Raw genomic sequence first — 24149 nt, 5'->3', positions numbered from 1 at the left:
TAAGAAGTCATTTATGAAATGTGTAAGCAATGCACTGTGCACCTGAAGGTCTTTGAAGGGAGACCATTGTATGACCTAGGAAGCGGTGGAGACTTGTACAATAAATACTCCATATGAACAGAGAGACTCCTTCAAATGCATTTTTCACTGTTTTGGAGGTTTTGTTTTTGTAGGGTAAAGGTGAGTTAAAAATGGAGACAGGTAAGGAGCAGGAGAAGAAAGAAACTGGAACAACCCAGGAAACAGTCATGAAGTCTTCAGGGTACACCTTGTCAAGCTAGATGCCCAATAACCTCTAACACAGCATGTTCTAAGCCAAATTCAGCATCATCCTGATTGGGCCTGCTCCCTCTTATGTTCCCCGTGTCAGACAATGGCCATATCATCCACTGTCCCAACCTGAGCATCATCCTGAATTCCCCTGATGCTCCATCCCCTTAATCCAAGTCCCATGATAGTACATCCTTAAAATGTACTCTTCAGGGATAAATTAGGGGTTTGGGATTAACATATACACACTACTATACATAAACTATATAACCAACGAGGACCTATTGTGTGGCACAGGGAACTATATTCAATCTTTTGTAACAGGCTGTATGGGAAAATAATCTGAAAAAGAATATATATGTATAACTGAACCACTTTGCTATACACCTAAAATTAACCCAACATTGTAAATCAGCTACACTCTAATTTTTAAAAATCAACTATCCTTCAGTTTACTTCAGTGCTATGATTACTGTCCTGGCTGGGGCCCTCATCACTGCTGGCCTTGATTATCACAAATGTCTCTCAAAATTCCCCTGTCTTGTTTTCTCCCTTGAATAAATTCTCCATATTTCTGATTCCTAAAACCAAGTCCAACTGTGTCACTTCCCTTGGCTTCTACCTTCCTCTCTGAGTTCACTTCTCGCTTTGCCCTCACACATCTCTGGGCTCTTTGTCCTATCCTAACTTTCCTTGCTTCCAGAACTTTGCACCTGCTGTTCCCCTAACCTATTGGTGCCCACTTCTTCTATGTAACTCCTTCTCATCCCAGAGGTTTCCAGACTCACGGATTCCATTCACTGTCCTTCTCCAGTGCTTCTTGCTTACAGCTGTTCGGCTGGTCATAGTAATTAGCACACTGTATGGTAAGAACTGGTTCACTGTCTTATTTCAAGGCCATGAACACTTGTGAAGCAAGACCCAGATCTTATTTTATCCCTGTGTGTTCAGCACCCACAATATGACTGGAACACAGGAGGTGCTCCGTAACTATCAGCTGATTTAAGTAACAGTGAGCTGAAATGAATCCCATTCACTTGGTCAGAAGTCAAGGGGCTTCTGGGCCAGAGGACATACCTTGGTTCCCTAGCCCAGGAACTTGGCAACTGGATAGAACTTTCCCACAAGTCAGATCTCCACCAGGAGCCACTAAACTACTCCAGAGCTAACAAAAATACGCTGTTTGCCCCCAAAATAACCTGGCTTCCCAGTATAACCCATCTTCAGAAGTAAATGTTCATGATCTTAGACACAGAAAGGGCCTTGACAATAGTCCCCAAACCATCACTTCAACCTCTTAATAGGCACAGTGAATATATGTTTCTCAAATTAATAAATGAATGTAAATCAGGTTGTGATATATGTCCTAAGTATTCTGTAGCATAAAGGAATAAAATTGTTCCATTTCCTCTTTCTACACTGTTGGTAGATATGTAAATTGACACAGCCTCTATGGAAAACAATATGGAATTTCCTCAGAAAACTAAAAATAGAACTACCATATGATCCAGAAATCCTACTCCTGGGCATGTATCTGGATAAAACTATAATTCCAAAAGATACATGCACTCCTGTGTTCATGATGGCACTATTCACATTAGTCAAGATATGGAAACAATCTATTGCCAGTAACCAGATGAACGGATAAAGGATATGTGGTACATATACACAATGGAATACTACTCAGCCATAAAAAAGAATGGAATAAGGCCATTGGCAGCAACATGGATGGACACAGATATTATAATACAAAGTGAAGCAATTCAGATAGAGAAAGACAAATACCATTATGTTGCTGTTTCCCGTTAAGTTGCTAAGTCATGAACAACAACGAGTTGCTAAGTCACTTCAGCACACCATGCTTCACTGTCCTTCACAGAAGAACCTGGAGAGCTACAGTCCATGGGGTCACAAAGAGTCAGACACGACCGAGTGACTGACACAACAAATACCATATGATGTCAGTTACGTCTGGAATCTAAAACATGATACAAATGAGCCCATCCACAAATCAGAAACACTCACAGACACAGAGAACAGACTTGGAGTTGCCAAGGGTAGGAGGGAGGAAGAAGAGGGATGGATCCTGGATTTAGAAGATGCACACTACTACATTTAGAATGGATAAACAAGTTCCTACTCTATAGCACAGGGAACTACATCCAATCGCCTGGGATAAACCATAATGGAAAAGAATATTTCAAGAAGAATATATATATATATATATATCTGAATCACTTTGCTGTACAGCAGAAATTAGCACAACATTGTAAATCAACTATATTTCAATAAAAAAATTGTTCTCTTTCCTTCCTCCTCCACTGGGCCTGTAGGAAGATGGCACACCTGTGCCATTGGTGAAGAAGATGAGCTTGGTCACAGCTATTTTCTTGACTTTCTTTTCCTGCAAATGACATTCTATATGGTCAAGTTTTCCAGAAGTCAGGCCTCATTCTCTATATATTGTTACATGAAACACAATCATTGTGTTTCTAGTGTCACTTCAACTTTCTTACAGACCTGAATTGTCCCCAAGGCGGCTCAGGAAGTTGTGTAATGCAATACACTGCTGAAAGGGCCACAAGGTTTCATCTGAGCACTTTTCCATGTGACTTTTCAGCTCCTCCCACCAAAAAGCAGAGTCTCTTTCCCCTTCCTTTGAACCAGGCTGGCTTGTGATCTGCTTTGCACGACAGAATGCACTGGGAGTCAGAGTGTGCCAGTGTTGAGCCCAGGCCTCACCTTTCATGCTTCTACTTTCTGTCCTGGAACCTCACTACCACTCTGCAGACAAGCCCGGTCTAGCTTGCCGGATCATATAAGACACATGACCTGATAAACGCTGCAGTTATCTATTGCAGTAAAACAAAGTGTCTCAAACTCGTGACTTAAACCAGCTATCATTTACTTTCCAGCACTTTTACGTAGGGCCTGGCCCTGGCAGCTCATCTCCCTCCCTCTGGCATCAGCTGGGCAGCTCAAGGGCCTGAGGGACCAGACACCCTGGAGCTGGGGTCACCTATGGCTCCCTCACTCACACGTCTGCTGGCTGTCATCTGGGACCTCAGCTGGGACTGTGGACTGGACATCTACACGTGGCCCCTCCAAGTGACTGCTCTGCAACCTCCCAGCATTGTTGGTAACTTCCAGGAGCAAAGCCTTGAAGGGAAGAAAGTGGGAGCTGCCATTTTCTCAAGGTCTAAGCCTAGAAATCGGCTGAACGTTACTCCCGACACCTTCTATTGGTCCAAGCAGCCTCAAAAGGCCTGCCCAGATTCAAAGGAAAGGGGCAGAGATGAGAAAACTGCAATGTCACATTGTAAAAAGGGTATGTGGGATGAAAATATATTGTGGTCATCTTTGGAAAATACAACCTGTCACAGCTTCATCAGTCTAGTCAACAGTCAACTAACTGCCAGACACACAAGGAAAACCATCCTAAACCAGTCAGCCAGACACACACACACACACACACACACTGGCCAGCTGGCGAACTGACTGCAAATACATGAACAGCTCAACTAAGATTAGCTGACCCTGACCCAGATCAACAGAACCTGTCAGCTGATATTGGTTGTACAGGCTTGCAAGCAACAATGCATGATTATCGTTTTAAGTCATTAAGCTTTAGGATGGTTTGCTACACAGAAATAATCCTGGCTCTACCACCTATTAGCAAGTTAAGCACTTTGACCTCTGTTTCCTTGCCTATAAATGTAGTAATAATAATATGTACATCACGGGATTACAAATTGTTAGGATTTGATGATATAATACGTCTTCCATGCCTAAAAGTGCCAGCACTATGTTCCTAAATAACTGCTCCCTTCTCAACCTCACATATCCAGGACTGTAAGGAAAGTCACTTTCTCCTCATTTCTTGTTCTTCATTCTTTAAGGTCACAGAATCTTGACTGTGTGTCAATCTCAGTTCTGCTTTGCAAAAGGTGACTTTCACAATGAACTCTCCTTACTAATCAATTAAACTACTGAGAATTTTCAAAATCACTCAACTATTCCAGGAGAAAGGAGAAAGGGCAGGACAAGAGGTGAACTGTATGATCCTCCTAATGAAAATTTCAAGGAGTCTTGGTTTATAAACACTGCAAAAATCCATTCTAAACAAAAACATCAGCTTTTCACTGTGGCTTGGATATTAGCCAGCAATGAGGGAGAGATTGACCTGATTTAGGGTTGGTTGCACAATATGAAAAGTGATTTTTTTTTCCTTTCCCTAGACCTAGAGCTAATAGCTTTGTTTGTCCCTGACAAACAGAAGAGAACACTGCGCTATCCCCTTTAAAATCTGCAAGCGCACAAATGGAGCCTTGCTTCGAGTTAACTCCACACGCACTTTGGAGCTGAGAAAGTTGACATGAACTTGTCTAAAGCAGGGGGTCCAGAAGGAATGCATCACAGGCTGATACTCTGGCCTAACTAAGCTCCTGAGAAGAGGGGGACCTGAGACATTTTCAAGAAAATGCAAAATCAAAAGATGGTAGTTTGACTAGGCTTTGCCCCAACAGTAACAACTCAAAGTTATATTCGCAGGGAATTTTCATTCAGGATCCATGCTATCCTTTTAACCTATGCAACAATTCTGTGTGACAAAGAATAAGTATTAGTATTCTCCTTCTACAGATGAGGACAGTTCCATGATTTGGTTAGTGGTTTAGAGGTTGCCAAACTTTTATTAAGCTCCCAAACCAGAGAATTGGTCAGAAATTCAGATTACTAGATTCTGTCCCAGATACTTGACCTTAATGATTATGGGATGGAGCCCAGAATTCCATGTTTTGAACAATAACCTGGATGATCCTTTGATAACATTGCCCCAGTCTGATGTTTTTCCTAGCATGCAAAATCAAAGGATGATTTTTGGAACTCATGCATACAAATAAATCCTGTTTTCACGGCTTGTTACTCTTGAGAATGTGAAAGTATCATGGGTCATATCATGCCCTCTTGAAATGAAACTATTACCTTTAGCGAAAACCTCACAAAGTACAGTTAATGCGTTAAGTTGGTGCTTGATCTGTCAACACCACAGTATTTAGCTTTGGGATAAAGATATTCCCCCCCCGCCCAGATTTGTCTTCCTAATACATCTGACTTCAGATGACATTAAAATTAAATTAAATTGTTTCTTCTTATATTCCCACCATGGCATGGAAGAAGAAGAAGTAAAGAGAGCTTTAAGAGTGCTCGAGGACAGAAAGGACAAATGATCAATTCTAAAAGCTGAAGAGAGCTATGGTCATTATCCGGTCCAGCTTACATTGACTGATATGAAGAAACAAAGAAATAGAGATGCTAAGGGTCACAGACAAGCCAGCCTTGCCCCGAATAGTACAAAACAACCAGTATACAGTTCAACTGCCATTTGAAAACTTTGTAACGGCTATCTTAAGTTCTTTCTCTCAAAGTTGATCAACAGCCTACCATATTTGCCCATCCCCTTCTGGGGCAAATTGCATAAATGAGAAGCTTGCAGATATATAGTATTATTATTACTTTAGGACACTATATTCTCCTCCTGTGAATGACTATGATTGAATATATTGTTTCATGAAAGCTTTTACCCCTTGGAAAAAGCCACCTTACTACCTGAAGATAGAGCCAAAAATGAACCTGCCTGCCATGCAGGAGACAAAAGAGACCCAAGTTCCATCACTGGGTTGGGAAGATCCCCTGGAGGAGGACATGGCAACCCACTCCAGTATTCTTGTCTAGAGAACCCCATGGACAGAGGACCTTCGCGGGCTACAGTCTATGGGGCCACAAAGAGTTGGACACAACTGAAGTGACTTAACATGCACACATTCTTGTCTCTTTATAATGGATGCTCAACAACTGTTTGATGTATGAATCCATGAGTGAAGACAGAGCAAAGGCCATTTTGATGATCTAGAATTAGATGTGAAAATTGAAGCATATTAAGGGAAATTCTAGAGAGGAAACATAGAAGATATGTAATATCAAGTTAACATCAGGTTAAATTAGATCAGCCAGAGGAAAGAGGTCTCAACATCTTCTGAAATATATCAGAAAGGACCCTGATGCTATCAAGCAAGCATATGGTACCTGCCAATTCTTCAGCATCTTGACCTATGTGAGCAAAATGAGTTCTACCTGCCCAGTGGATCAAGGGCCATCCTACTCAGAGCAGTCCTCTCCACTATGTAGATCAACACACACATTCACATTCTGAAGTTCAAGAAGCTTTTGCCTTGATCTAGAGGCTAAGATCTCTCAACAGCCCTCTTGCAACCCATCCTATAAAAGCTTACAAGTACAAAAACTCTAACATCACATCAATAAAAGTCATGCATAGAGAGGAACTAAAATGCCTTCCAGTCCCTCTTTCCCCTCTTGGGAATATAGAAAACCTACTACATTTCCTCGCTTCCCTTGCAGTCAGGTTGGGGCCATGTGACCAGGTTCTGGTGAAAAGAATATGGGAATAAGTAATGTTTGCCATCCCCAAGCTGAACATAAAACATCTCACATTATCATCTTCATATCATATCGTTGCTTATCAGTTGGGGAAACTAAAGATCCAGAGGAAGACATCAAAAAGGCCAGAGCAATCATGGAAGCCACAGGATAAAATGGTACCAGGTTACTACCTCAATTCTGGAGGGAAACCCTTCAGGAGAGCTGTAGCAGAAGGCTGTAGTCCAAGGGGTAAGTAAACCTCTGTTAATATGCAACAGCAGGACTTAGGGTGTCTTGGTTATATCATGCAGTCTGTTCTAATTATTATGAGTCATATCTTCATGACTAAAGAGCTGAGTCTCTAATAGGCATATCTATAAACCAATACAATACAATATAATCAGAAGATGAAACAACTTCTGGGGAATTTTTTGTCTCTTCTGGAGAAAAGAGATTCAGTAATGTAAACACTGAGAAACAAGAGCAAACTGAAAGTCATTCCCTCTATTTGTGGAATTAAACACTTTCTTTGGCATACTTTTGTCTCTTATATCTGAAACGGAATGAATTATTTATTCTGGTGACTATATAATCAAATCCATTCCACAGAAAATCTGAACTACTCTCTGGGAGAGCTTAGCTTTGTCTTCTCTTTTTTATCAGAAATGTTCATCTTCATATCAAGCTTCTGGTGCTTCTAGGAGACAAAAATTCTAAGTATAATAACAACATGTTTAATGAGCACTTATTATCTATCGAACTAGCATTCTCACAACCACCCTATGAGACAGGCACCAATTTACAAGGTGAGAAAATCAAGGTCGAGAAAGTTCTACGGGTATCCTCATGCTACTCAGATCATAAATTATTTAAGCCAAATCAGGGTCTGTTTATTCTCATTCAAGAACCTGCCCTCTTAACCACCTCAGCTTATGTTCTTCTTCAATGCCAATCTGTGTGCTCATTTTCTCTGGTGTGTCTGTGAATATCACATAGTAGCCACTTTCCTAGAGACAGAATTCCAAATTGGCTATGAAGCCAGTTACTTTAATTATGCTCTGGTCACTTTCTTAAATGGACCTCTGAATTGGTCCTTATTTTTTTACTCAAAGCTCTGCATATTCATGAATGTAACCCAACTTCTTTTGACTTATGAATTCTTCAAACTTTTCCAACTATTTTTCAAAGGCTAGGGTTCCTCATATTCCTTAATGACTTAAAGGGGTATTTTCTTTCCATTACAAATTTCAAGCCTGCTTACCTTTTAAATATTCAATATTTTGCTATTATAAGAGCAATAGGGTTATTTGATGTCCCACTTGCCTCGGGCCTTGTTTTAAATGTCTTTGTAGCAAAGGGTGATGCCAGCAGGAGCATTCACCCTACTTCTTGGTTTACAGAACATCCATACAGCTTGTCTGATGTGAGACCCAGGGTTGAACCCAGAAGAATATCAGAACCCAAACTAATTACACTCTGGAGAGTCATATACTACCCTCCTCTCCCCACCACCTCCAAATACACACACACACCTATCTGCTGGCAAAATGAGGTCACAATAAACATTCAGAAAGTATTACATAGAAAACAAAGAAGGGCAGTGTGAGGCTCAATTCCCTAGCCCACTTTCCTTTGTTACGGGAAGTTCTGTGGACTAATAATATTTATAGACAGATGTTCAGAAGGATTTATTTTTGTATGCCTCTGTACAGGATATTAAAATGGGACTTGAGGCTAAAATCTTGAAACATAGATATCACTTTGCCATCATGAGGAATTTCAAAGGAATAAAGAAAAACTAATCAACCCTCTATCCTTTCACTCAAGTTAAAGGTATAAGATTGCAAGATGTGTGTATGTGTATATAAAATTGTGTAATAAGGGATGGCTTCTCTGGTGGCCTAGGGCTTCCCCGGTAACTTAGCGGGTAAAGAATCTGCCTGCAATCCAGGAGACCCTGGTTCATTTCCTGGGTTAGGAAGTTCCCCTGGAGAAGGGATAGGAAACCCACTCCAGTATTCTTGGGCTTCCCTGGTGGCTCAGACAGTAATCTATCAGTGGCTCAGATGGTAAAGAATTTGCCTGCAATGTAGGAGACCCAGGTTCGATCCATGGGTCAGGCAGATTTCCTGGAGAAGTGAATGGCAACCCATTCCAATATTCTTTCCTGGAGAATCCCTGAGCAGAGGAGCCTGACAGGCTATAGTCTATAGGGTTGCAGAGTCGGACAAAACTGAGCAACTAACACTTTCACTTTCACTGGTGGTTCAGACAGTAAAGAATCTGCCTGCAATTCAGGAGACCAGAGTTCTATCCCTGGGTCAGGAGGATTCCCTGGAGAAGGGAATGGCTACTCACCCCAGTCTTCTCGCCTGGAGAATTCCATGGGCAGAGGAGCCTGGCAGGCTACAGTCTGTGGAGTCACAAAGAGTCGGACACAGCTAAGTGAATAACAGTATAAGGGATGAGTGGCTCCTGGCCTCATCTCACACATAGGACAAGATATTTCAAAAAGACTCCTCAGAAAGCCTAATACGTGCTTCTTGTGTGCACACCTGACTCCCACCTCAAAGGTGAGATGTGGGCTTACTGCTTGTCTGACAGCAAAGTGAGAGAATCCATTACTTTAGGGCCAAGTACTGACTACCAGAATTGAGCTGCCTATGCCCTGTGGGGAACCAAGCTTAGAGATCCCTAGTGTTGAGGGAGGGAAGATAACATCTCCAAAGAACCAAAAAAAATTCTCCAAGAGCAAGAGTCAGGCTTAAATATCTGCCATCTTGAGGTGCCATTAAGAGAGAAGTTTCCTGCATTCTTATCTCCTCTCCTTTCCATGGCTGGAGTAGCCATGTGATTTTACATACAGAGAGGTTTCTGCCAAGGAGAAGGTGCAAGTGTTCACTCTGTTTCAACTTGGCTGGGTTATGGGCTCAGTTGTTTAGTCAAACACTAGCCTGGGTCATGCCATGCAGGTATTTTGTGGTTAATGTTTACAATCAGTTGACACTGTGTAAAGGAGTGTACCCTCAATTATTAGGGGGCTCATTCAGTTATTAAATCCTTAAGAGCAAAAACCAAGGTTTCCCAGAAAAGAAGGAATTCTGCCTCAAGACTATAGCCTAGAAACCCTGTGTTTCCAGCCTACTGGCCTGCTCTACAAATTTTAGACTTGCCAGCCCCCATAATTGCATGAGACAATTATAATTTATAATATACATAATATCCTATTGGCTCTATTTCCCTGGAGAACCCTGATACAAGGGGATAATATTAATAACTAGGTCCCAGGACACTAGCCTAAGGTCTTAGGATGTATGATCTCCCTAGTCAGAAACCAGAGTTAGTAGAATGTGGAAGGAGGATTCAAAATGACCGGAGAGGAGAGGAGAGAGAGAAGTTGACAGCATTTCTTTTTCTTGACCATGGTTTTCTGCCTGGAATAAGCTTGAATTGGGAGGAAGGGAAAGTGTTATTTTTAACTGAAATTAGTTTTAACTACATCATAGGACTAGATACATGCATTACCATCCTAACAGGATGTTGTGTGACTTGAAGTGATGGGAGAACTATTTGTGCTGCTCTGGTGTGGACAGAAGAGTGTCAGGGCCTGCCTGTATTTCTTTGGGGGACAGAGGCAAAAATAATCCCATAGAAAGGACTTGGAAAGGCAGTAAGAATGGAAAACCGCCTTTCTAAGAGGTTTCTTAGAAACTAATAAAGTTGCCATGTGATCCAGCAATCCTGGGTATATATCTGGAGAAAACTCCGATATGAGCCCCCGTGTTCATAGCAGCATATTTGTAATAACCCAGACATGTAAGCAAGCTAAGTGCCCATTGATGGATGAATGGATTAAGAAGATGTGGTACATACACACAGTGGAACATTACTTAGCCACAAAAATATTGAAATAATGCCATCTGCAGCAACATGGGTGAAGCTGAATGCGATAGTACTAAGTGAAGACAGTCAGATAAAGAGAAATATCATAAGACATCTCTCATATGTGGGCTCTAAAAGAATGATACAAATGCACCTATTTACAAAAACAGAAACAATTTACAAAAACAAAAACTTATTTACAAAAACGCAGACATAGAAAACAAACTTATCGTTACCAAAGGAAGCGGGGGGGATAAACTGGAATTAGCAAATACAAACTACTACATGTGAAACAGAGGATCAGTAAGGTGCTACTGTATAGCACAGGAAACTATATTCAATATCCTATAATAGATCATAATGGAAAAGAATCTGAAAAAGAATATCTGTGTATATATGCACATATATACGTATAACTGAATCATTTTGCTGTATACCAGAAACTAACACAACACTGTAAATCAACTATACTTCAACTAAAAAAAAAGAAAAGAAAGTAGTGGGAAAGAAAGTGATTATTACCTGACTTCACTTCATGGTTATATGGGTTTATATATCTTTCTCCTTTATCAGAGGCCTTGGTGAATTACACCCAGCTAGCTGCCCATGTACCCCACTCCAGTACTCTTGCCTGGAGAATCCCATGGTTGGAGGAGCCTGGTAGACTGCCATCCATGGGGTCACTACAAGTCAGACACGACTGAGCGACTTCACTTTCACTTCTCACTTTCCTGCATTGGAAAAGGAAATGACAACCCACTCCAGTGTTCTTGCCTGGAGAATCCCAGGGACAGGGGAGCCTGGTGGGTTGCCGTCTATGGGGTCGCACAGAGTTGGACACGACTGAAGCAACTTAGCAGCAGCAGCAGCAGAAGCTGCCCAGGTAGTACAAACCCAGCCCTGAGCAAGTGCCTCTGTTCTATGACCTCAGGGGCAGCCCTGATGAGTTCTGTAAAGTGGAATAGCTCAGAATCTTAGTGTACCACACTTACTTCTACTTCTGTCCACATCTCAATTAACATGATTAGCCCACCAGAGCATATGGTAACTATAACAGCTACTTAGCACACTCAATAAATACTCTACACATTTAGTACAGATTTACTGAGCATCTACCCTGTCCCTAGTACCCTGGTAGTGTTGTATACAAATACAAATATAGAACCTCTGACTTCAAGAAACTTACAATCACATAAAAATTTTGGCATATATATATTCATTTCCGTATTCTTGCCAGGACATGGGCAGAAGAGCCTGGCAGGCTGCAGTCCATGGGGTCACAAAGAGTCACACAACTGAGCATGCATATGTGTGTGTGTATACATATATACTTTTTTGTATTCAATTTTAATCTCCTTATGTATCTATACTTCGTCAACATATTTTAAATTCTGAGAGCTCTGATTATGATGTACCTGTTTTTCCAAACTTACCCCTGTGAGTTTTGTGCTTAGTCACTCAGTCATGTCCAACTCTTTGTGACCCCATGGACTGTAGCCTGCCAGGCTCCCCTGTCCATGGGGATTCTCCAGGCAAGAATACTGGAGTGAGTTGCCATGCCCTCCTCCAGGAGATTTTCCTAACCCAGGGATCAAACCCAGGTCTCCACATTGCAGGCGGGTTCTTTACCAAGTGAACCACCAGTTTTGTACCTGACTATAAAAATCAGAACAAAGATTAGTTTAGTGGTTTGTATAAGAGACCTAACATAAAAGACCATAACACTTTACTGGAGATCTAAAATGTAGGCAAAGCCCTTTTACTGTGTACAGAGATACATACATCCATATATAATTATTCTTCTTAGATTTTTCAGGTTGCATTTATATGATCGACTCTTTTTTAATGCTGAAAGAGGGCCTAAGGACTAAAATAAATTGCTCTTCCTAAGATATGAGAGTCGCACTAAAATTATCCTTTTGAAAAGCAGAGAGCCAGATGGCCAATCAATATGATTCTTTGAAAACACTTAATTCAACAAGAGCTATCTCTTGAAAGAGTTTCAGATTGTCTTTCAGAAAGTGAGAGTTAAGATGAAGGCTAGTGGTTCAAGATCCATGCCCCAATGAAGGGAAACAGAGCAGAGGCCAAAGCTGTATTCTGAGGCAGAAGGTTCAGTCAATAATGAAAGCACCAGAGCCGAAGGTCATAAGGACTGACACAAGATCAGAATGAGACCTTGTGTGGCTCGGCCAGGAAGAAGGGCCACTGCTGCAGTGTGATGAAGGTTCTTAGCCCTTGTTGACTATTTCATGAAACAATGAGCTACAGATACACTCAGCTCCCATGCCACCTACTCTGAACCATTTCTGTTAAACTATAGTTTAGCTCTTCTTTTAGGCAAAGCCAATTTGTCACTTAAGCCACACACTACACCAGCACATATTTCCAGAACTAAATCAGAGACCATCTGAAGAAAAGAAATGGGAGTGGGAATGCTGTTGTATTTTCTTCAAAGAAAACCTAACATATGTCTTTGCTCCTTCACTGGCAGTAGATTATTATCCATAAAGACAAGCAAATTTCCTTGGATGAATCTTTGTTCCCTGGAAAGACCCCCTACACCTGCTCCACAGAAATCAAATCACCCTTAACCAGCTCAATGCCGTCAGCAGCTTCCCTCCCCCATCTTCTCCATAACCATATCTCACGAAAGTTGTCCAGCCTTGATAATGCCTGACTTCCCTCAGAATTTAGCTAATTCACCCTTTTCCCCCCTCAAGGATACACATGGTTTCTGCTTTGCAGTGTATCCTTGGCACATCACTGGCCCATGCCTGTTTTGCACCAGCAGCATCTCCTGAACTTTATCAGAGATGATACAGATGTAATTAAACTCGAATTCTAGTCTCTCCTTGTGACAACTCAGCGGACAATTAATGATGATAAAAGAGCCTGCCAGCTGCTCCCTGACATACCAATGTGAGATTCCAACTCCGATGAAGATGGAGGGTGAAGGGCAGGTCCCTCTGGCTCCATTTCAATCTGTCTTTTATCTCACAGTAGCTAAAAAGTAACACTCACTTTGGGGAAATTTAGATTCTTTCTTCTCTCTTCTTAAAAGCACCAAATAGACAATCGGGGGTAATGCAATGTCTATGAAATAAATAAGAATGCTTCCAGGAAGAGTAATTTAAGCTTTATCACCAGGGACAGTAGATTCAAGCCTAAAGCCAGAGAAGCAGGCTGTGCTGTTAATCATTGACCCTTTAGGAGAGGATGTGCCCACCATCTCTCTGCTTTGGGAACATATCAGTTGATAGGGAGGGACCTTCATAAGGGGGATGCTTCAGGGATTTTTTCCACAATAATGTTCTTCTACTCAAAACTAACTTTGATCACATTTGTCCTTTCCTCTTCACAATTTCAGGTTTAGGCATGACTACAGCCTAGTGCAATAAGATGCTTGGAGGGAGACCAAGGCTTGAGGGAGACATGGGCTGTGGAGAGGGATGACTGGGGAGAAAATAATCAAAACAAGCATGATGAGAGGGAATAAGAGAAGCCTGATCAATGCTCACACTTCAAAAAACGTGTGCTGAAGCTCTGTGGCAACAGAACTGCACTTCTGGTTTCCTGTGTTGCTTTCTGTTTAACAGTTTGGGCGTTAGGGGGACGTGAGAATACATTTAGACAATTCCCAGAAGAAAAAATGCAAATGACTCATAAACATATGAAATAAATGTTCTACATCACTTGCAATCAGAGAAATGCAAATATAAAACAAGATAGCATTTTCACCTATCAAATTAACAGAGATTAAATGGAATTCTAATACTCAACAGGGGTGGCAAGATGGCCCATCTCTCACTGTTGGAGTGTTAATTGGTACAACCTTTCTCCTGGGAGATTTTGCAATATGTAGCAAATTATAAAAAATATGCATACTCCTGGGCCCAATAATTCCCCTTCTAGGATCTACTCTAAGGAAATAAGCAGCAATCCAAGAAAAGATGGATATAAATATTTCACCAGAATGTTATTTACAGCAAGAAAAAGTACAAAAATAAAATACAACTTTGTTCTAAATTATATGATATAAATATAAAAATAGATTACAACACTCCTTCACCAATTAATACTATACAGGATTATTTCTATATTTTAAAGACTATTGCTATAATATGAAGTAAAAAAGCAGTATTATATATATAATGTGATCTCAATTTTTTTAACATGAATATATGAGAAAAAGAAATAAAATACCTCAAAATATTAACAGGAACTATTTCTATGTAGGTGATTTCAGTGAATATTAGTTTCTTTTTTGTGTTTTTCTGTATTTTCAAAATTCTCTACAATGAACATTTGGTAATCAGAAAATATAAGCCGTATTTTTAAATATGTAAAGAAAGGATTACAAGTGTATTAGTCAGAATGAACTTTATAACAAACAGGCCCCAAATCTCAATCACTTAAAACAATTAAGCTTACAAATCCTCTAGGCATTCATCCCCACATTGCCTTACTCAAGAACAGAACCTAAGAGAGCCTCCATCATCTGAAGCATCACTGGGCACCATGACAACGGAAAGGAAATAAAGCAAATTACACACTGGCTCTTACTGACTCTCATCCAGAGGTGATGCACATCATTTTCACTTACATTTCATTGGCTGAAGTCAGTCACATGACCAGTCTTTTATAATGCAGATCAGGAGATTCGGTCCAACATGTGCCTGCTGCTGCTGCTAAGTCATTTCAGTCGTGTCCGACTCTGTGTGACCCCGTAGACGGCAGCCCACCAGGCTTCCCTGTCCCTGGGATTCTCCAGGCAAGCACACTGAGTGGGTTGCCATTTCCTTCTCCAATGTGTGAAAGTGAAAAGTGAAAGTGAAGTCGCTCAGTCGTGTCTGACTCAAAGCGGCCCCATGAACTGCAGCCTACCAGGCTCCTCCATCCATGGGACTTTCCAGGCAAGAGTACTGGAGTGGGTTGCCATTGCCTTCTCCAACATGTACCTAGAGGGAAGAAAACCAGAAATATTTTTAAACAGAACAAATATTTACTATCCCCCCCAAAAAATGTTCCTTTTTTCTGAAGAATTACTTAGGTGTTGACCTGAAGGTCTCTCTTCTGTGCTTCATTAACAGTCAAGATATGACATTATTCATCATTTGCATAACCCTAAATGACTTGGTCCTCCTCAAGTCAGTTTTTGGAGCCTAAGCCATTCAGGAGATGACACCATTGCAGGCAAAAGGTTATTTCAAAGGCTGTGGCCAGGCCACCACTACCATTAAGAAACATCCTTTCTTTCCAGGGTCCATGAAGTAGGCAAAGAAATGCCAGCACTTCTCAGCCAGCATTCTGAACATAGAACAATCTAAATAAACAATACTGGAATGTCTCCCACTTTTTATCAGTGTTGGAAAACAGGGCCCAGGCATACATCCAAGGTCCTTAACCAAAGACCTAGGAACATTTTTCTAGTCAGTATAATCTGTTTTCTTTTCAAACCTGTAGTATGTATATAAAAGATTAAAACATACAAATTCCAAATATATAACTTTTAATGTTAAAGAAAATACCATCATAATTCCCAGCACCTTCAAATGGATCAATTACACTCACTCTATTAAGTATCATTTTTAAGCATTTTTTGATTAGTAAAACCAGTATGACTTTATGAATGAAAAAGAAAGAAGGCAGCATTGCTTGGGCAGTAAATTAATTCCCATTTTTTTCTTGTAAAATAAAATATAACAGGAACTTTGTTAAAAATAAAAGTTAGTTACATGAAATGCTGGTTTGTAGCTTGCACTGATAGACCTCTCTAAGGGATATAGGTAATTATAGAAAATCCTATGTAAGCCAGAACCCTCAGGGTTATCATAGAATCTTTTTCATCACACACTATTCCTAATTGCTCTTCAAATTTTATAGATTTTAAACTTCCTAAATATTCATTTCATCTGAATCTTTCTCTCCATTCCCAAAAGCTGTTTTCAGGGCATCATCATCTTTCACCTAGGCTACTGCAATCACCTCTTCACTTGTCTTCTTCCCTCCCCAAACTTCCTTCCACACTGCCACAAAACTATACTATCTTCCTCTCTTAAAATCCCTCAGTGACCTCCTACCACCTAGAAGATAAAGTCCAAACTCCTTAGTAGATCATAGAAAGTTCCTCCCCTTATGGCCCTAAGAAGTCTAATGTGGCCTTCTCGAAAATGTGTTCAATGAAACAGCAATTCCACAGTCACACAGAGGGAAAGCGGGCTCCATGGTCAAATAAATTGGGAAAAGACATGTTCAACCTTTTCCTTTCCTTCTGGGATTGTCAGAGTTGAGAACTCAAGCGTGACTCTAAATGCATCTCATGGCTCAGGTACTTGGCTCTCTTTTCTTGTTACCCTGGGTGGCCTCACACAGTCTTCTAGCTTTAAATACTATGTACTGTGCTGACAGAGAGACGCCGGCCCCGGCAGCGCAGACGCGACGCGAGAGATGCCGGCCCCGGAGCAACGAACCACCCAAAGAGGTGCGGCCGTGAGGAGCTACCCGACGCCTGAGGCCAGGGCCGGCGGCCGAGAGGAGCTGCCCCACGTCCAACAGGCGGTGGCTGCGCGGGCGCAGGAGGGCCGAGAGGAGCTACTCCGCGTTCAAGGTCAGGAGGGGCGGCCTTGAGGAGATACCCCTCATCCAAGGTAAGGTACAGCGGCTGCACTTTGCTGGAGCGGCTGTGAAGAGATTTTCCACGACCAAGGTAAGAGAAACCCAAATAAGACGGTAGGTATTGCTAGGGGGCATCAGAGGGCAGACACACTGAAATCATAATCACAGGACTGATCACATGGACCACAGCCGAATGTGGTCCACTGGAGAAGGGAATGGCAAACCACTTCAGTATACTTGCCTTGAGAACCCCATGAACAGTAACAAAGGGCAAAATGATAGGATACTGAATGAGGAATTCCCCAGGTCGGTAGGTGCCCAGTATGCTACTGGAGATCAGTGGAGAAGTAACTATAGAAGGAATAAAGGGATGGAGCAAAAGCAAAACCAATACCCAGCTGTGGATGTGACCAGTGATAGAAGCAAGGTCCGGTGCTGTAAAGAGCAATATTGCATAGGAACCTGGAATGTTAGGTCCATGAATCAAGGCAAATTGGAAGTGGTCAAACAGGAGATGGCAAGAGTGAACGTCGACATTCTAGGAATCAGTGAATTAAAATGGACTGGAATGGGTGAATTTAACTCGAATGACCATTATATCTACTACTGTGGGCAGGAAACCCTTAGAAGAAATGGAGTAGCCATCATGGTCAACAAAAGAGTCCGAAATGCAGTACTTGGATGCAATCTTAAAAATGACAGAATGATTTCTGTTCGTTTCCAAGGCAAACCATTCAATATTACAGTAATCCAGGCCTATGCCCCAACCAGTAATGCTGAAGAAGCCGAAGTTAATCGTTTTTATGAAGACCTACAAGACCTTTTAGAACTAACACCCAAAAAAGATGTCCTTTTCATTATAGGGGACTGGAATGCAAAAGTAGGAAGTCAAGAAACACCTGGAGTAACTGGCAAATTTGGCCTTGGAGCACGGAATGAAGCAGGGCAAAGGCTAATAGAGTTTTGTCAAGAGAATGCACTGGTCATAGCAAACACCCTCTTCCAACAACACAAGAGAAGACTCTACACATGGACATCACCAGGTGGTCAACACCGAAATCAGATTGATTATATTCTTTGCAACCAAAGATGGAGAAGCTGTATACAGTTAGCGAAAACAAGACCAGGAGCTGACTGTGGCTCAGATCATGAACTCCTTATTGCGAAATTCAGACTTAAATTGAAGAAAGTAGGGAAAACCACTAGACCATTCAGATATGACCTCAATCAAATCCCTTATGATTATACAGTGGAAGTGAGAAATAGATTTAAGGGACTAGATCTGATTGATAGAGTGCCTGATGAACTCTGGACGGAGGTTCGTGACATTGTACAGGAGACAGGGACCAAGACCATCCCCATGGAAAAGAAATGCAGAAGAGCGAAATGGCTGTCTGAGGAGGCCTTACAAATAGCTGTGAAAAGACGAGAAGCGAAAAGCAAAGGAGAAAAGGAAAGATATAAGCATCTGAATGCAGAGTTCCAAAGAATAGCAAGGAGAGATAAGAAAGCCTTCCTCAGTGATCAATGCAAAGAAATAGAGGAAAACAACAGAATAGGAAAAACAAGAGACCTCTTCAAGAAAATTAGAGATTCCAAGGGAACATTTCATGCAAAGATGGGCTCGATAAAGGACAGAAATGGTATGGACCTAACAGAAGCAGAAGATATTAAGAAGAGGTGGCAGGAATACACAGAAGAACTGTACAAAAAAGATCTTCACGACCAAGATAGTCACGATAGCATGATCACTGACCTAGAGCCAGACATCTTGGAATGTGAAGTCAAGTGGGCCTTAGAAAGCATCACTACAAACAAAGCTAGTGGAGGTGATGGAATTCCAGTTGAGCTATTTCAAGTCTTGAAAGATGATGCCGTGAAAGTGCTGCACTCAATATGCCAGCAGATTTGGAAAACTCAGCGCTGGCCACAGGACTGTAAGAGGTCAGTCTTCATTCCAATCCCAAAGAAAGGCAATGCCAAAGAATGCTCAACCATGAGCTCGTGGTTGGTGGCTTTGAAGAGGGACAAAGACAGTCGTGAGCCAAAGTTTTTTTGTGATGTTGGAACTCCGAGATCATACAAGCTCAACTCATTGAATTTGGACAGCAAATTTGGACTTACTCAAGGAGCAAGCAGTATTAAGAATGTAATGTAGCAGGAATTGAGTGTAGAGAGACGCCCGGCTCCCGGCGGCGCAGACGCGAGAGACGCCCGGCTCCCGGCGGCGCAGACGCGAGAGACGCCCGGCTCCCGGTGCAACCGACCACGTGCAGAATCGTGGCTGAGAGGAGCTGCCCCGCGCCCAGAGTTAGGGCGGTGGCCGAGAGGAGCTGTACCACGTCCAGGAGGCGGTGGCTGCTTGGGCACCGGAGGGCCGGGAGGAGCTGATCCACATTCAAAGCAGGAGGGGCGGCCTTGAGGAGATACCCCTCGTCCAAGGTAAGCAGCAGCGGCTGCGCCTTGCTGGAGCAGCTGGGAAGAGATACTCCACGACCAAGTGGAATATAAGAATCCAGTGTTCTGGGGAGGAAGGAACAAGACGGCGAGACCACTTTCTTCCCCACAAATTCATCAGAAGAACATTTGAACGTGGAGTAAAGTCCACAAAACAACTTCTGAATACTGGCAGAGGACATCAGGCTCCCAGAAAAGTAGCCCATTGTCTTCTAAAGGAAAGAGAAGAAATCCAGCTCCACCCACCAGAACACTGACACATGCTTCCCTAACCAGGGAACCTGGACAAGTCACCTGTCCAACCCCACACACAGCGAAGAAACTACATAATAAAGAGAACTCCACAAACTGCAAGAGAATCTTGCCTGAAACAAAGAAGAAGTTCACTGGCAAGAGGCCAGACCATGTGTGTGGGGAGAATGAGGAGGGGCACCCCCTCCTCCACATTCGCCTTTAGCTTCTTTGAACTTTTGTGTGATTTAAAAACAAAAATGTGGCTTCACTAAACCATAATTAAACTAAATATTCACCAAGGAAAAAAAAAAAAGAATGCTCAAACTACCGCACAATTGCACTCATCTCACACGCTAGTAAAGTCATGCTCAAAATTCTCCAAGCCAGGCTTCAGCAGTATGTAAACTGTGAACTCCCAGATGTTCAAGCAGGTTTTAGAAAAGGCAGAGGCACCAGAGATCAAATTGCCAACATCCGCTGGATCATGGAGAAAGCAAGAGAGTTCCAGAAAACCATCTATTTCTGCTTCATTGACTATGCCAAAGCCTTTGACTGTGTCGATCACAATAAACTGTGGAACATTCTGAAAGAGATGGGAATCCCAGACCACCTGACCTGCCTCTTGAGAAACCTGTATGCAGGTCAGGAAGCAACAGTCAGAACTGTACATGGAACAACAGACTGGTTCCAAATAGGAAAAGGTGTACGTCAAGGCTGTATATTGTCACCTTGCTTATTTAACTTATATGCAGAGTACATCATGAGGAACGCTGGGCTGGAAGAAGCACAAGCTGGAATCAAGATTGCTGGGAGAAATATCAATAACCTCAGATACGCAGATGACACTACCCTTATGGCAGAAAGTGAAGAGGAACTCAAAAGCCTCTTGATGAAAGTGAAAGAGGAGAGTGAAAAGGTTGGCTTGAAGCTCAACATTCAGAAAACAAAGATCATGGCATCTGGTCCCATCACTTCATAGGAAATAGATGGAAAAACAGTGGAAACAGTGTCAGACTTTATTTTTTGGGGCTCCAAAATCACTGCAGATGCTGATTGCAGCCATGAAATTAAAAGACGCTTGCTCCTTGGAAGGAAAGTTATGACCAACCTTGATAGTATATTAAAAAGCAGAGACATTACTTTGCCAACCAAGGTCCGTCTAGTCAAGGCAATGGTTTTTCCTGTGGTCATGTATGGATGTGAGAGTTGGACTGTAAAGAAAGCTGATCGCCGAAGAATCGATACTTTTGAACTGTGGTGCTGGAGAAGGCTCTTGAGAGTCCCTTATACTGCAAGGAGATCCAACCAGTCCATTCTAAAGGAGATCAATCCTGGATGTTCATTGGAGGGACTGATGCTGAGGCTGAAACTGCAATACTTTGGCCACCTCATGCGACGAGTTGACTCACTGGAAAAGACTCTGATGCTGGGAAAGGTTGGGGGCAGGAGGAGAAGGGGACGACAGAGAATGAGATGGCTGGATGGCATCACCGACTCTGTGGACATGAGTTTGAGTGTACTCCGGGAGTTGGTGATGGACAGGGAGGCCTGGCGTGCTGTGATTCATGGGGTCGCGGAGAGTCGGACACGACTGAGCGACTGAACTGACTGACTGACTGACTGTGCTGACAACTTCTCAGTTTGCATCTCCAGCCCACAACTCTCCTCTGAACACCAGACTGAGTGCTCACAATTTCCACAGAGATATCTAAGAGACATCTGAACTTTCATTTTCCCTCAACCTCCTCCCTCAGGCTTCCCCAGCTCAGCTCATGGCAACTTCATTCTTCAAGTTACTCAGGCCAAAAATCTTAACACCTTTCACGATTCCTCTATTTCTCCCATACCCCATATTTAGTCCATCAGCAAATTCTATTAGCTCTTCATTCAAACTGTATCCAGAATCTGACCACTTCTCATAACCCCAATCCACCACCCTGATCCAGTCCACCATCATCTCTCACCTGAATTACTCAAAGGGCCTCCTAACTGGTGTCCTTGCTTCTGTCCTTCCCTGATGATGTGTTTTCTCAACCCAACACTCAGGCTGACTGCTTCACTAACTTTAACAGGTTACAGCACCCCTTCCTCAAAACCCTGCCTTAGCTTCCCCTTTTACTTAGAAAGGAAGTCAGGGTCCCTGCGACTACCCAAACCCTAATGACTTCTCCTCCATTACCACTCTACCCACATCTCCCACCTCCTCCTTTTCCTCCCTAAGTTGCTGGTGTGGATGGGTCCCTAGTGCCCATTTTTCATACACAGCAAGCTGGGCCATCACATACACATATATAGGCTCACATGCCTGGAGAATACCAGGGAGAGGGGAGCCTGACAGGCTGCCGTCTATGGGGTCACACAGAGTCGGACACGACTGAAGCGACTTAGCAGCAGCAGCAGCACTTCTATGCGTGGCACATCAGCCTGCCATGTCTGTTCATGGCCACAGTCTTGCTGGATGGTTTGCCAGTGTGTTGCTCCTGACCATGCTGCCACCTACTATGCTGCAGCTGATGTCATCCAGCATGGTTCTAGAAATGGTCAGAGTATGACAGGAGAGGAAGATGCCAGTGAGGTTCTGGCTGCAGCCCTTCCTGAAACCACTGACCATGTTCTAATTACAGAACCTTCTCACAACCATACACATCACACTATGAAACACTTACCATTTAGTCAGGCATTGAGCCAACCATCAGTCCAGTACTAAGTCCTAACCCTCTTTGGCCATGCCACTACACACACAGCACTTAAAGTTTCTTGGATTTGTAGAACTCCACAGAGTCAGCTTACCATTCTACTTATTCTTGTATAAGTTTGACTTTTTACAAAGTCATAAGCTTCTGAAATCAGGAACCATGTATTAGATTTCTGTGTACTTATCAGGTACCTTGATTGATGTCTGATACATAGTGAATATTCAATAAACATTTGCTGAATTGAAAGTACTTACGCAAGAGTGATTAACCAGATTTGGTGCCCTTTGAGAACCACCTTCACTAGAACGGTTCAATGACACAAGTAAGCCACACACCCAAGCTGGACTGAGATTCCAAGATGGAGCACTGAATCCAGAGGAAACTAGGATTCTCAGACTTCCATTAGAGGGCAGCACATTTATTATATCAAGACATAATCTGATGTCCAAACACTGGTCTGTGATGGCAGAAAATGTGCCCCAGCCCTATAGAAGGAAAACTGTGAAGAAAGCATTTATAGCTCTACACAATTTTTCTTTATTCCTCATCTGAGTCCTGAGACCTGTGATTTGGCTCCAATTTTTTATTTGTGGTTGTTTGTTTCAGATAATAAAACTGTTCCTTTAAAATAATGGTGACTATATTGAACCTAAAAATAAATATCAAAAGACCCAAGTCCCTGAGTGGGAGCAATTATTGCAAAAGGACCAGCCAAGCTCAAAATAGCTGTGAACGGATTCGGGCCCAGGCAAGAGGAGCCAGCCTCCTGGCTGATCTGGAATCAATGTGACAAACCAAAATAGATAAAATTTTAAAATACTGAAAACAAACATATACACAGCAACCGTAAATATATTATGCTATGAACATTGCCCTTATTTGATCATTATTGACCACTGTCTCTTTGCAGTATTGTTAAGAGACTTCACAAAATGGATAGAAAATGAGCATTCGACATGTGGGAGGGAAAAAGCAGAAGGAAGAGCTACTTAGAATTTCCAAGAGAAATAACCCTAGGGTCCAATTTTGCTGTTAGATATAATAAGTCCCAGTAAGTAAGCAAATGAGAAGTAAGCCAAGCTGATATGGCTTGATTTCAATTCTGTATTTGTTTGTTCTCTGATGCATTCAGAGAAAAAAGTGGCAAAATCATTCAGTAAATTCCAAGCCATTTTTACCGTAAGTCTGCAGCAATTTCAGTACTGCCTTCCTCCACAAGATCTGCCTAGAGAATCACAAACACAACCTATATTTATCTTTCAAGAAACCTCTGTGTAAAGACAATTCTCTCAGAAAGTACAGCATCCAGGTACATACATTTCCCCTTGAGTGTTTCAATATTGATGCTGTACAAGTGATGCATTCCAACCAGTAATTATTTCATCAATTATTTTTAAATGTGTAATAGATTCTCATCATTCACGTATTCAATAAGCATTTATTGAGCATCTATTGTATACCAGAAACTCTACCAAATGATACAAGTAAAAACATTAGTTTCTGTTCTCAAAAAGCTGAGAGTCTGATGGAAGAGTTATAAGGAGAGATGCAAGG

Source organism: Moschus berezovskii, chromosome 17, assembly GCF_049115385.1.
Source record: "Moschus berezovskii isolate FMDL1 chromosome 17, NW_MosBer_1.0, whole genome shotgun sequence".
NCBI lineage: Eukaryota > Metazoa > Chordata > Mammalia > Artiodactyla > Moschidae > Moschus > Moschus berezovskii.
This window is presented reverse-complemented; position numbering follows the sequence as displayed.